Source organism: Culex pipiens, chromosome 3, assembly GCF_016801865.2.
Source record: "Culex pipiens pallens isolate TS chromosome 3, TS_CPP_V2, whole genome shotgun sequence".
Classification (NCBI taxonomy): Eukaryota; Metazoa; Arthropoda; class Insecta; order Diptera; family Culicidae; genus Culex; species Culex pipiens.
Window position 1 is genome coordinate 107,168,479 of NC_068939.1, and position 11,969 is coordinate 107,180,447.

At 39.5% G+C, this 11,969-nt stretch overlaps 1 protein-coding gene across 9 annotated transcripts in view; it reads left to right on the forward strand.

Annotated features, from left to right (window-relative positions):
- LOC120422116 (fasciclin-2) overlaps window positions 1–11,969 on the forward strand; it is a 223,655-nt gene that overhangs the window by 153,142 nt on the left and 58,544 nt on the right. The gene's annotated exons all lie outside the window — the stretch shown is intronic.

The window sequence follows — 11,969 nt, forward strand, 5'->3', positions numbered from 1 at the left end:
GGGAGGTACGTTGGGACGCCGGGATAGGAATCAACGAGAAAGAGAAATCGTATTCATTCACTATTTCGGAGAAATCCCGATTCACTCGAGTAATTTTGGAGGTTTCTGGATAATGATAGAACTCCTTTGTGTGGATTGATAAGGGCTCGTCAGATTTGTTAGAGCTGATGTCAGAATTTGTATAGAAACATTGCCTAAAGGTTGCAATTTAATCGTCGTAGTGCAATGTTGACTCGTTCTCTTCAAAAACGCTGTTACACTGGTCGAAAAAATAACTGTTTAGTAAAAAAAACTTCAAAGGCCAGCCTCATTTCAAACCTATTGACTCAGGATCGAAATCATTTCGATATTTTGAACTATTTTAATAATTCATCGGAAATAGTTTATGCTCTCAACTACACTAACACCCCCATTTACGCGCAGACGTTACGCTTTTTGTTTGGTTAATTTCTCGAAAACAGTGTAATGTTTTTACATTCTTTTGAAAGCAATTTGTAGATCTGCACAAGACCTATAAATCGCTTTAAAAAGATTGCAAAAATATTGCGTCGTTCCAGAGAAATCGACGAAATACAAAGCGTAACGCCTGAGCGTAAACCGGGGTTTTAGACTGCTAAAAACGACCTATTTATGGTGTTGCCTCATTATTAAGGGCATTTTTGTTATTTATCTCGACAGTTACGATATTAATTAGCTGCTCTTACAATGTTTAGTAGGAGCAGCATGTCATTAATTCATTCAGTTGCAGTCAGCATGGCTTGTCATAGCTCATAAACTCATACAGTGCACCACGGCCTGTGAACCATACTGCATATCATACGGTGACGGTGCTCAAAAAGGATGTTTTAAACTTAGAAGTTAAGTAGAGATTTTTCAATATTTGTTGACGTCAACGTGCCAACCAAGCTGCATTGTTATGGGATGGACCAATTATGGCAAAACTTGCACTTTTCTTTTATAAAGTCTCACAGTTGAAACTCCGTTCTTCATCCAGCTGTTCACAGTGTTCTTTCGCTTTTTGTTGTTGTTCTAGTGCTTTCGCCGCGTTTTCCTCCCTTAAGTGCAGTCAACAGCTCACTCACGTGCCCATAATCTGTTGCGGCGAAGCATAATTTCTGTCGGTGGCCCCCGTCTGTTGATGCGCTCATCATATGCTTTCACCACCGACCTGTTCTGCTACAAAAACATTGACGCCGCACCGCCGCTGCTACACTTAACTATATTTTCATTTCGAAACATTCTTCTGACTCTGCTCTTCGCCGGTGTTTGTGTTTGGGAAATTATTATTTATCGTAGCCAGAAGATAAATGATACATTAGCATCGAGCTCGAAACTAGTCCGGAACAAAGCGGAGGAAAATTCTTAGCTGCAGGACGGTTCCAGCCGGCCACTAAACTCATCAGGTTCAGGTTAGGGGAGATTGTTGAAACGAAAGAATTCCGCTTCTGAGGGCCTCACGTCTCAAGTATCGCGGTAATTGAAGCCCCGAAATGCTAATAATAGCCAAGAGTGTTTCGGGAAAACAACACTGTCATTATCTGTAGCGTTGCTGGAGTTTGAGAAGGCGTCCATCGTTGGGGTGGCAAGTGGGCGCCACTGCAGAAAGTCGGAAAGATTCAGCGATTGGAGCCCCTCTTAGAGCAAACAAGGGCAGTGCCGGCATTAATTGATGGGCCAAGCCTAGAGAGATACTTCAGAGTTAATTTTGGCTGTGTGGTTGGATATTCCATAGCACAGTGTTTGCAAAGATTAAGTTTCAAAGGGAAGAATGATTGCAATGATTGTAACTAGTCCAGAAAAGTTAATTTGAGTTAGTTTAATGTTGATGATGTTATACAAACAGGATGATTTCGGTGGCACCTTAATTCTTGAAATTTGGAAATCGATGCATTATTTTTGTTAATCTGTGTCTGTTTTAACACAAACTCATCCAGAATTGATGCACATTTAATACTGTACGTCTACAGTGTTTTCAACTGCAGTTTTTTCAATCTTCATTACATCGGTGAAATATGAGCTCGAAATCATAATGAAGAGTTTTTCAGCAACCGAACTCGACCGGATCTGGGCGTTCACCAAGTTTTGAATTGCTCTCCCTTCATACCCTGAGCGATACAACACAAGTGAAAAGTTCATTGTTTTAAATTTGATTGTAATTTTTATTCAGGAAGCTATTGAACGGAAGTTTCTATTGTCACATCTTCCCCGATACGTGATGTAGGGGAAATCTACCCTTTCCAATCAAACACCTATCTTCGTCATATGGAGAGTTTGATGCTCGATTAAAGCTCCAAAAATACTATTTGGGCTATAAACTTACCAGCAACAGCACCGCCTCGAGTAAGCACGCAAATGTATGCCACTTACTGGCCAAAAAGATCACATTTAATGCACTTTTGATCATAATTTGTATTTTGCGAGACCACTTCTCATCATTTTGTTGGCACACACAGTGACACACACGAGAATCCCTCAAACGCTTAATGAATATCGCCAAAATTAACTTTTCACTTTCGCTTACTTTTTCACGGTGCTTAAGATATGAAATTGCTTCCAACTACCGGCAACATGTTCTTTTGATCATTAGTAAGGCACTCACTTGAAGAATAATCCCGAAAAATGTAATAAATTAGCAAGCGCCATCAAAAAAACAAACGCGCCAAGTCGTTTGACGTTTCAATTTTCACTTTGCATTCAAATCGAAGGCTAAAGAAAACCGAGCGAGAGGCGAAGGCAAAAAAGAACAAAGGCTGGCCGTCAACACCACCAGCAGCACAGCCAGCGATGCCAGGAAACTTTCCCTATAAATGCCACTTTTCGTGAGTGTTCGTTTGAACTGTCAGCGCAAATGGCAACACTCGACAGAGTGTTGGAAGAAAAAAGAACTAAGCCGATATTAGAAAAATGGGCGTGGCCCAATGCATTCGCCTCGATTAGAATACCCTTGGGGATTGTTTTTTGTTAAATGCTTGGTAAAGAAATAGAATAACTTTTAGTGAAAGTGAAAATAAACAGAAATGTTCACAAAAACTTGCTCTACTCGTTGGTGTACTTGGTTTTAGTAAAATTCAAGGGAGACTCTAGATTATCCAGCATCATTCAAACACGACCGCTTATTAGGATTAAAATGGGTAGATTTCCCCTAATTTCCATTCTTCCCTGCCTGACAACCAAGAGACAGGGGAGTTTTCCTGGTGGCTCTCAAGCCGTAAGACAAAAAGAAAACGCGTTGACAGCCGACAAGGACGAGCCGACGTGAGATATTTCCACCATGGCAGCCGTGTTGCCAGCAGATACACATCTTCCGGCAGACCCACAGAAAGGACCATGGAAAACACCCTTGACTGAGGTATTAAAATAACGTTCAGGCCTTGAGTATGCTTGCAAAGTGGTTTGTCCAAACAAAAAGCAGGAAATGGTTCGTACAAGACTGAAGTTATCTCCGCCTTGCTCAATTCTGCTGCTGCCTGTTGATGCTGGTTGCAGTTTTCCAGTTACATCTCACACTTTTCACTTCATTTGTGCTTTGTAGGAGGAGTAAGAAAAATAAGTAAATGTAAACGACCGGAAAAGTGAAAAAAGGATTTTTTAGCTTAAGAAGCTCAATACAATTTAACCACATTTATCATGTAGACAAACATTACGTGGTCTTGCACACGTGAATTTTGGGCAAAGTTGAGTTAAGAACGCATTTTTGTGCAGCTCATAATGCCTCACTTTTTGACCTTCACAGATCCACCAGAGATATTCAATAAAAACAAAAAAAACTCCGTGCATTGTTGTAACTTTTTATATGAAAGAAGTTTCAATCTTGTCGCACCCTTCTAATTGCTGTAAATGCGTCAATTGGCCAAAGGGATTTCAGATCAGAACGCGTTTGACAGACGTGCATGCCCGACTACTGCAAATATTTTTAATTAAAACGCAGGACTCCGGCAACCAAATTTAACCAAACTTCGGGACAATACACATAATGGTGTACCAAATAAAACGTAATTGTTGTTGTTTACAATGCGTACTTTATTTTTTGTTTATTCAAGGTCAAAAATTAAAAGGCGTTATTCTCGGGACCTACGTGCGAATATGACAAAAAAGAGACCAAAAAGTGCCGCTATGGAGGGCAAAAACTAACGTTGTAAAATGTTTGTTATAGAAAAATCGAAAAGCTATGAGAAAAACTGCGATTGGCCAAAAAGTTAATACCGTAGGCTTATAGTCCATGAAATTACCTATCTTTTGACCTGTGGGAGTATGGGTGTTAATATTCCAACGCCAAAGGCTCTAAAAAAGTTGGAACGGTAACTTCAACTCAATGGTTCTCGGGCATAACTCAACCAATCAAGATGATTCTTCTTTCCAGTGATTTGTTAGGTTTTCTAGATGATTCTAGAACTTTGCAGAACTTAATTTGATCAGATCTGTAATTTTTGCGATCAAAACCATCTTTCCAATTTTTTTTTGCGTGTAAAAAAATAATCGCCAAAAATTCCGCGGAGGAAGTCGTTTTAAAAAAGGTGGAACGATGTTTTCGGTCGCAGAAATTACAGATTTGTTCAAATCAAGTTCTGCAAAATTTTAGGATCATCTAGACATTCTTACAAATCACTGGAAACTTGGGCGTCCGTGTAAGTTGGACAAGCGTTGGGCGTCCCAGTGTTAAAGGCTGTTGCAAAAAGATATTAAGGTTTTAAAAAAATCAATTTTTAACAGTAATTTGCAAACAGTAAGTCAAACCGATCCTGGATGTAAATGGCCCATTTTGAAGTGCTTTAAAAGACCTTTCAAATGCATATACGATAGTTAAAATTGATGATGTTTCACGGGAATGCGAGGTTTTTTTTTTACCTCAAACTTCGAAGCCCGTTTTACCCCATTTCCCTTTGTCGTAGAGGGCTCACATTTGGCATCAGTTCATCTCATGTATAGACAAACAAACGCTGAAAGTTTTATCCAAATCGGAGCACATCGTTACGACCTCTAGAACAAACCGAGCAGAATTTACAAATACTGCCTCTTAAGGCATGATACTGATGAACAATGGTCATTGTATCGGTTCCCAGGTTTGACAGTAATGTTATTTTGCACAAGTTTTTTTTTCAATAGTGAGCCTGACAATAGAATGATTCGAAGACAGGAATCAATTATTTTCTATTACCGAATCTTACAGAGAAAGAATTTCATTATTTCCAAAGAAAGATAACTAACAAGTAATGTTCCATGTTTGCCATTATACCCTTCATGATACATCCCTCGCAAACCACTTCTAAAGGATGTGGTTTTGTGGCTGCCACTTACACATGTTCCTCGCGACTTCATAATATTTTTTTTTTCTTCTGTCAGGCCACTTATTTACGTCATCCCAAAAGCTCCCCTCGGTGGACACGAATAATAAGCTCCAAAATTGTATGATTGTGGTCTGGACCCTTCTTCTTCTTCTTCCGGTGAACAAATCCACGTCAATGTCCTCATCGTCGTGTCCTTAGCATCTTTATTTTTTGTGCGCTCACTTGACGGCTCAAATGGCCACAGCGTGGAATGAACAAATGAGGAGGACACTTCCAAGGACAGATCCTTAAAAAGAAGGACGTTGGAACACAACAATGAATCATAATGATTGCCTGCTTACACAGGGATAATCATTCAGCTTGGTGGATCAATCTTCTCCTGCGGGGACGAGATTTTTTTTTTTTGCGTGAGAAAATTAAGGGACTAGTGTATTTGGAGGATTTCCCGAGTGACGCAAATATCATTTTCAACGATGATGATGATGGAAAGGCGAGTTTCGCTTGGGAGGTTTTCAATGCTCCAATGTCATGGGAATTAGATTATGTTCCTCTTCATCTGTTAGAAAAGCTTATAAAAAATTGCACTAAGTCTAATAGAGTACATTACGTTACAAAAGCACCCTTCAACAATTGCATTGAACGGCGATTAGTTATCAAGGCTTAAATCCTATTTTGGTGTGAGATTTTTTTTGCTGTTCACCCATCTAGTTGGATCCTCCACGGTCGGTTTGTATAATGAAAATGGATTACATGCCAAGCTGCCTTTTTTGTGTATTATCGGGTGACGCTCTTTTTTTCGGTGCTCCTGGCTGACTGAATTTTTATGGACTGCGAAAAAAGGCAAACGCCACTAAGCTGAACGTTGAAACATTCTGATCCCTCGTGGGCTTGGTCTGGCAGATCCGGGAATCGTCGCTAGACAGGCTCCGAGCACGGTTCATTTCACAATGGAAGCATAAATTTTAACATAAATGAATAGATCCAAATATGCGAGTGACAGGCTATCGGTCCCTTGGGAGTAGACCCCGGAGTCAACAATACTCGGCAGCATGAGCCCGACGCCAGTCGACGACGTTCAGTCTGCAGAACATCCAATTCTACCATGTGCCAAAAACTGGGGGATAAATGGATGAATATGTCGCGGTGCATGTTCGGTAGGTGGACTTTTTTTGTCCTCTAACCGGGGCCATGTCATGAAAGGACATTTAAACCTTGATTCTGGCGACGGACGACCGGTCCGGATCGGCAGATGAAACCAACGAATCGAACGAACGACACGACAAGAGGGCTCTTTCAAAAAAGAGTCGTTTAACGACAGTAATCGATCAACTTCAAAATTAATAATGAAAGTACGACATTCGCGGATTATGTTTTTGCTGACGTTTTGGGTGATGAATTGGGAGGCTGCCAAGCTGTTTGCATTCGATGCGCTTTCAGATTCTTTCGTTTCCATGCTGGAATAAATATCCTTTTCGCTTTCCACTTCTATGCCTAATATTTTCAGCACCTCTTTTCTGTTTATGTTACTCCATTGGTTCCAAAATAAACTTTAACCTATATTTTCTCTACGTGAGACAACGCGCCCTCTAAAAAGTTCTTGCAGTAACTCAGCAATTCCCACGACACACCGCCTGATGCCGGCGGCATTCAATTTGTCGTCGCGTGACTTTTTGATGTTACCACGTGTTAACACGGATTATTCAATCACAGAACGTACTCCCCCAGTGCTGGTGGCAAACGCACGCGACGGCCAGAAGGCGTCATAGCCTAATCAATAAGGCGGCTCCTTTAGTTTGTTGGAGTCGGCCAGGAGGGCGATGGAAACTAGGATACATAATTCATCGCGAGTGGTATTTATAGAATTATGACGCGAGTTTGCTTGGAGAAAGGGTGAATAGTAACAGTGGGACACCCAAAGTAGTTCCCTCTCTCCCAATGAGGGTATTGGAGTACATCACCTTGAATGTCCCAACTGTGGCCTATACATTTCTCTAGCGCACACTTTTGGTAATTGGGAATGACATGCTTCCGGGAGTTTTCGACGTTGTTTCATTAGCCCTACCAGTTGCCGCCGAAGCTGCCGCACTTAACGTCACCCATTTCGACTTCTAATTCGATTTCGTTCCTAATGAAATGGAACCCCTTCCCCGTCGCAGCCGTCTGGGGAGAACTCTCCAAAAGTAAAACAATCCAACGGCAAGTGGAAGATAAATGCCGACCTCTCGTTGTCCGACACTTGAGATCTGTCTGGTTTGGCGGTTCCTAGTAAGGAGAGATTCTTATAGAGCAAATCTACCCTCGGCAGCCTCAGCTATTGCTGGGTTTCTTACGAATGGATTCGGAGTGTCGAGTATTCCCAACGGGGACGGTTACATCTGCTCCTCTGAAAGTACTTTTCGGATTTCTTTGGATCCAATGGCATTTATGTCTTTGTTATTGTCTCGTATTGCCACTACTGGCTTTGGCAGCAGCGCGTTCACCTCAATCCATTGAGCCAAAATAGTCCATTCCATGGTTCTGACGAATATTGGCTGGTTGGTTGGAGTCTTTGGGGGGAAGTTGTGAACGAACGACTAGCGCTCGTTTTACCCACGTGCAAGTGAAATAAAAAGAGTCTGTAACTCAATTGTTATGGTGTGCAGAACTGACAGCTCTATTAGAAGTTGGTTTTCTCGTTGCTGTTTGAAAATCAATTCTGGACTTGCTTCTGCCCAGAAGGTGTGCTCTAAGGGATGTTACCAAGTACTGTTCAACATGGTTACTCTCACAAACAGAATTCCCGTCAGCAGAATATTATCAACGATAAATATGTGATCACATTATCCTGTGGTCAAATCAGGAACGTGCTATCGATTGAAGCCGCAAAAAGGGACACCCCTCTTTGATCATGGTAGTGTCTTCCTATATCGATGCCGATGCACGTACCGAGTACTTACACGAGCTGACCAGAATGGCAAGTCATGCGAGTGCAAAGCTGCTGAAGCTACAACGGAGAAAATAGAATTTGATCCATGTCAATCGTTCTGGAAAAAAGGATAAGTGTGCTCTAGTGTCCAGCAAGTTGGAAAAGTACTCTTGTTGTCCGTATCGACGATGTTGATGCATTTCGTCGCCATCGTGCTAACTTGTCGTACGTGCATTTTGAGCCAAATTGAGTTAAGAACGCCATATTGTGCAGCTCACAATGCCTCACCTTTTGACCGTCACAGCTCCCCAAAATTCGATTTCAATCCTGAGATATTCAACAAAAACCGAAAAAACTCCGTGCATTTTTGTCACTTTATATAACGTCATGATTCGAAATCCGGACACTTAGTAGCATATCATTTTTGTTATAGCTGACAAAAAATCAAGAATATACCATCAGGATGTAGTATCAACAGTCAGTTTTAAGAGAATGCATGCAAAAATATGTCTTTTCTAACAATTTTTCTTCAGAATTTTAAAATTAAAATGACTTGTTGTGCTTCGAATCCCGGACACTGATAAAAGCTGATTCGAAATCCGGACACTTTTGCTTCGAATTCCGGACACTCGTTTTTGCTAATGGATCGCACAAATTTGGACTTAAATGTTACTGAATGGTATTCTTTAGGTCTCAAATAAGCTGTTAACATCAAAACAATTGGAATTTTATATAAGAATTTGCTTGAATTTAAGGAAATCAAAACCATAAATTTTTACTTTCCCAGTGCTTCGGACGCCTATGAAATATTTCACGTGAAATGTTTCACACTTATGGTAATCTTATAATTTTATTTTATTTAATTGTTTTGACATTAACTACAGCGTTCAAACAAACTTTAAATGAAAGTTGATGTTAGAATGCATCAAATAACCCATTTTTGACATTTATAATGCGAACTTATATCCAAATAATTGATAAAAGAAGATAAGGTGTCCGGGTTTCTAAGCGTCCGGGAATTCGAATCATGACGTTATGAAAGTACCTAGTTTCAATCTTGTCGTGCTATCTTGTCACTCCATGAAAATTGATGTAAGTGCGACAAAACTGCCCACCATTGAAAAAACGGCTAATATCCACTTTTGGCAAAAACGAGATATTAGCACCCGGCGGTAGAGGATGTTCCAACGCATCTCCTGGAACTTGAATTTCACTAAAATAGTGTTTAGACTTGGCTGCCGATGCGCAAAACCAAACGGCTAATATGCCACTCTTATGGGAAATTGCCTTGACGGAGATTTTGGGACCAACACTAAAACGCGTTTTTCTCGGAATACTTGATTTGGCATAATAGCCGAATTTTCAATTATGGGCAGAAAAGGCCAAAGGGATTTCAGGCCAGGAAAGTCAGGATGCGTTTGTCGCACGTACAAGCTAGACTACTGTACACATTTGTAATTATAACTCGGGACTCCAGCAACCAACTTCAACCAAACTTTGGGACAATGCACAGAATGGTCAGCCAAACAAAACGTGTTTGTTATTGTTTACATTGCGTGCTCTCGTTTTTGTATATTCAAGGTCAAACATTAAAACGCGTTTTTCTCGGAACGTCGAAATGGCGGGTGCGACAAGATAGCACGACGACGTCGATTTGTCGGTGCATATACACGTACAGCTCAACCGGAAGATAAAAAAGAACGTTCCAAGTTCAGAGGCGTTCAATGACTAATATCCTTTTGCTGTCGAACATTTCCTACAGTGTGCTTGTCAATATCATGCTGCAAATCGTACTTATATCGGTGCTTTTATATCAATATCTTAATATAGTTATACCTTCAGCTCACCATGATTTCATAACATCAAATCTAATTTTTATTTCTCATCTTTAACAATTAAAATTTTAGTATCATTTTGATCTGAAATATATACATTGGCATATACAGTATATAAAAAGAGTATTTACACCCCTTGGGCACTATGCCAGCTGGGCAGAAAGTAAGTTTTATCCATGAGTACAAAAATTACGAAATTCTATACATTTTTGGAAAACCTAGATGTCTGGGTATCAAAAGATCGGAAATTTTATGCCCTTTCCGATTCCACATAGGTTGACTTGTGAATCGTGGACCGGTTCGGATGCCGGCGGATTTTCCGACTACGTAATTCAGGGTTGGTACGAAATTCCAACGAAAAATCTATTCTATCGATACAAAAACCCCCTCCAAAACGGTGTTATACCCACTCCAAAATGTTTATTTAGCAATTCTATGGTAATATATTGACATTTAGTTGAATTAAAAGTTTGCAAAATTAAGTTCAGATAAGTTTTGTATAGAATATCCAGAGTTATATAAACTATTATACTAAGTAGTTAGTAAACGTTATATTCAATCCCAATCATTTTTTTAATCAGTCAAGGTTGCCTATTTGGAGTTGGGAGACCGGATTTATGGTGATTTGTCAACAAATAACTTTATTTATGTTAATTTTTCGAAAGGTGTGCAAACTATTTTTGCACCTTTTTTGGTTTTTGTATTAGTATTTGTTATAGAACTTTTTATAGAAATCATCTTTTCATGAGCTTTTTGTAGCAAACTGTTCGGCATGAGTTTCTGAATAAAACGTAGTACTAGGTTTCTGGAAAATTTTAAATTGTTTACATGTTACATCACAAAACGTGCATAGTGCTTAAGGGGTGTACATTCTTTTTTTACATAACTTAACTTGGACCATTCTACAGAACAATACTCTCTAAGACCAAATTCCTCCCTTAGCTGGTTGCTCCACAACCATTCCACAACCTCCACATAGAAAAAAGTATAGTTTTGGAAGGTTGAAAATTTAATTAGATGAATATGACCTCTTTTTTAGTAATTTTACATAAAGAATTTGTAAAAATGTGAACCAGATGAAAATTCACCAGTTTCTGATGTAATATTACTCATTTTTTTGACACATTTTTCCGTAATTTTTTTTCTGTGCACGGTAGTTTAAGGTATTGAAACTGTATCAGTTTGCTCGAGTGATAAGTCGTTTTAGCCCATCCACCATGCACTCTAAATGTTTACATGCAGAGCAGCATTGGCAAACTGTACGTATATGCAAACGAAAGGCTCGAGCGAAGGATTATGCCAAAACGAATGGAATAAAAGTCGGTAATGCAATAGCCTCTCTTCGTTTCTGCTCAGGAAGTCTCACAGTGAAACGATTTGAAGTGCAATAGTGCAGAATGCAAAATATGTGTAGCTCTCTTGTCGTATTATGGTTGAATTGAGAGGGCTTACGTGAGAGTTGAAGAAATACTTGTTGTTGAAAGTTAGAGTTGGTTTTTTGAAACCAGGCTTTTTCATTCCTAATTTTTTCTCAACCAAAATTGCGGAATATTATGGAAACAAATGATTTGGCTAATCAGGAATGAAAAAAAAATTAAAGCTTCAAGATTCAAGATTTTGATTTATTTTTAAGATGGACAAATATTTTTGATTTGGTACCACGCCATATATTTTTACCAGTTTAGAAGAGCAACAAATGTTGCTCATTACAAAACTTCAAACAATGTTGAGGGTTGTGAAATATATATTCCTTCGAAATGTGCAAACCATGCTTCCTTGTTTGGACTAGCTCAAACTTCGTAGAAAGTTTCGTTGGAAGACTAAAGAAACTTTTGTGTGTGGGAGCAATTTTAATTACACACTTGTCTTGTTTCCTATTTGTTTGATCATTTTTTTAATTAGTTTAGGAAATAATTTTGACCTTTGTTCATGGTTGGCCAATTG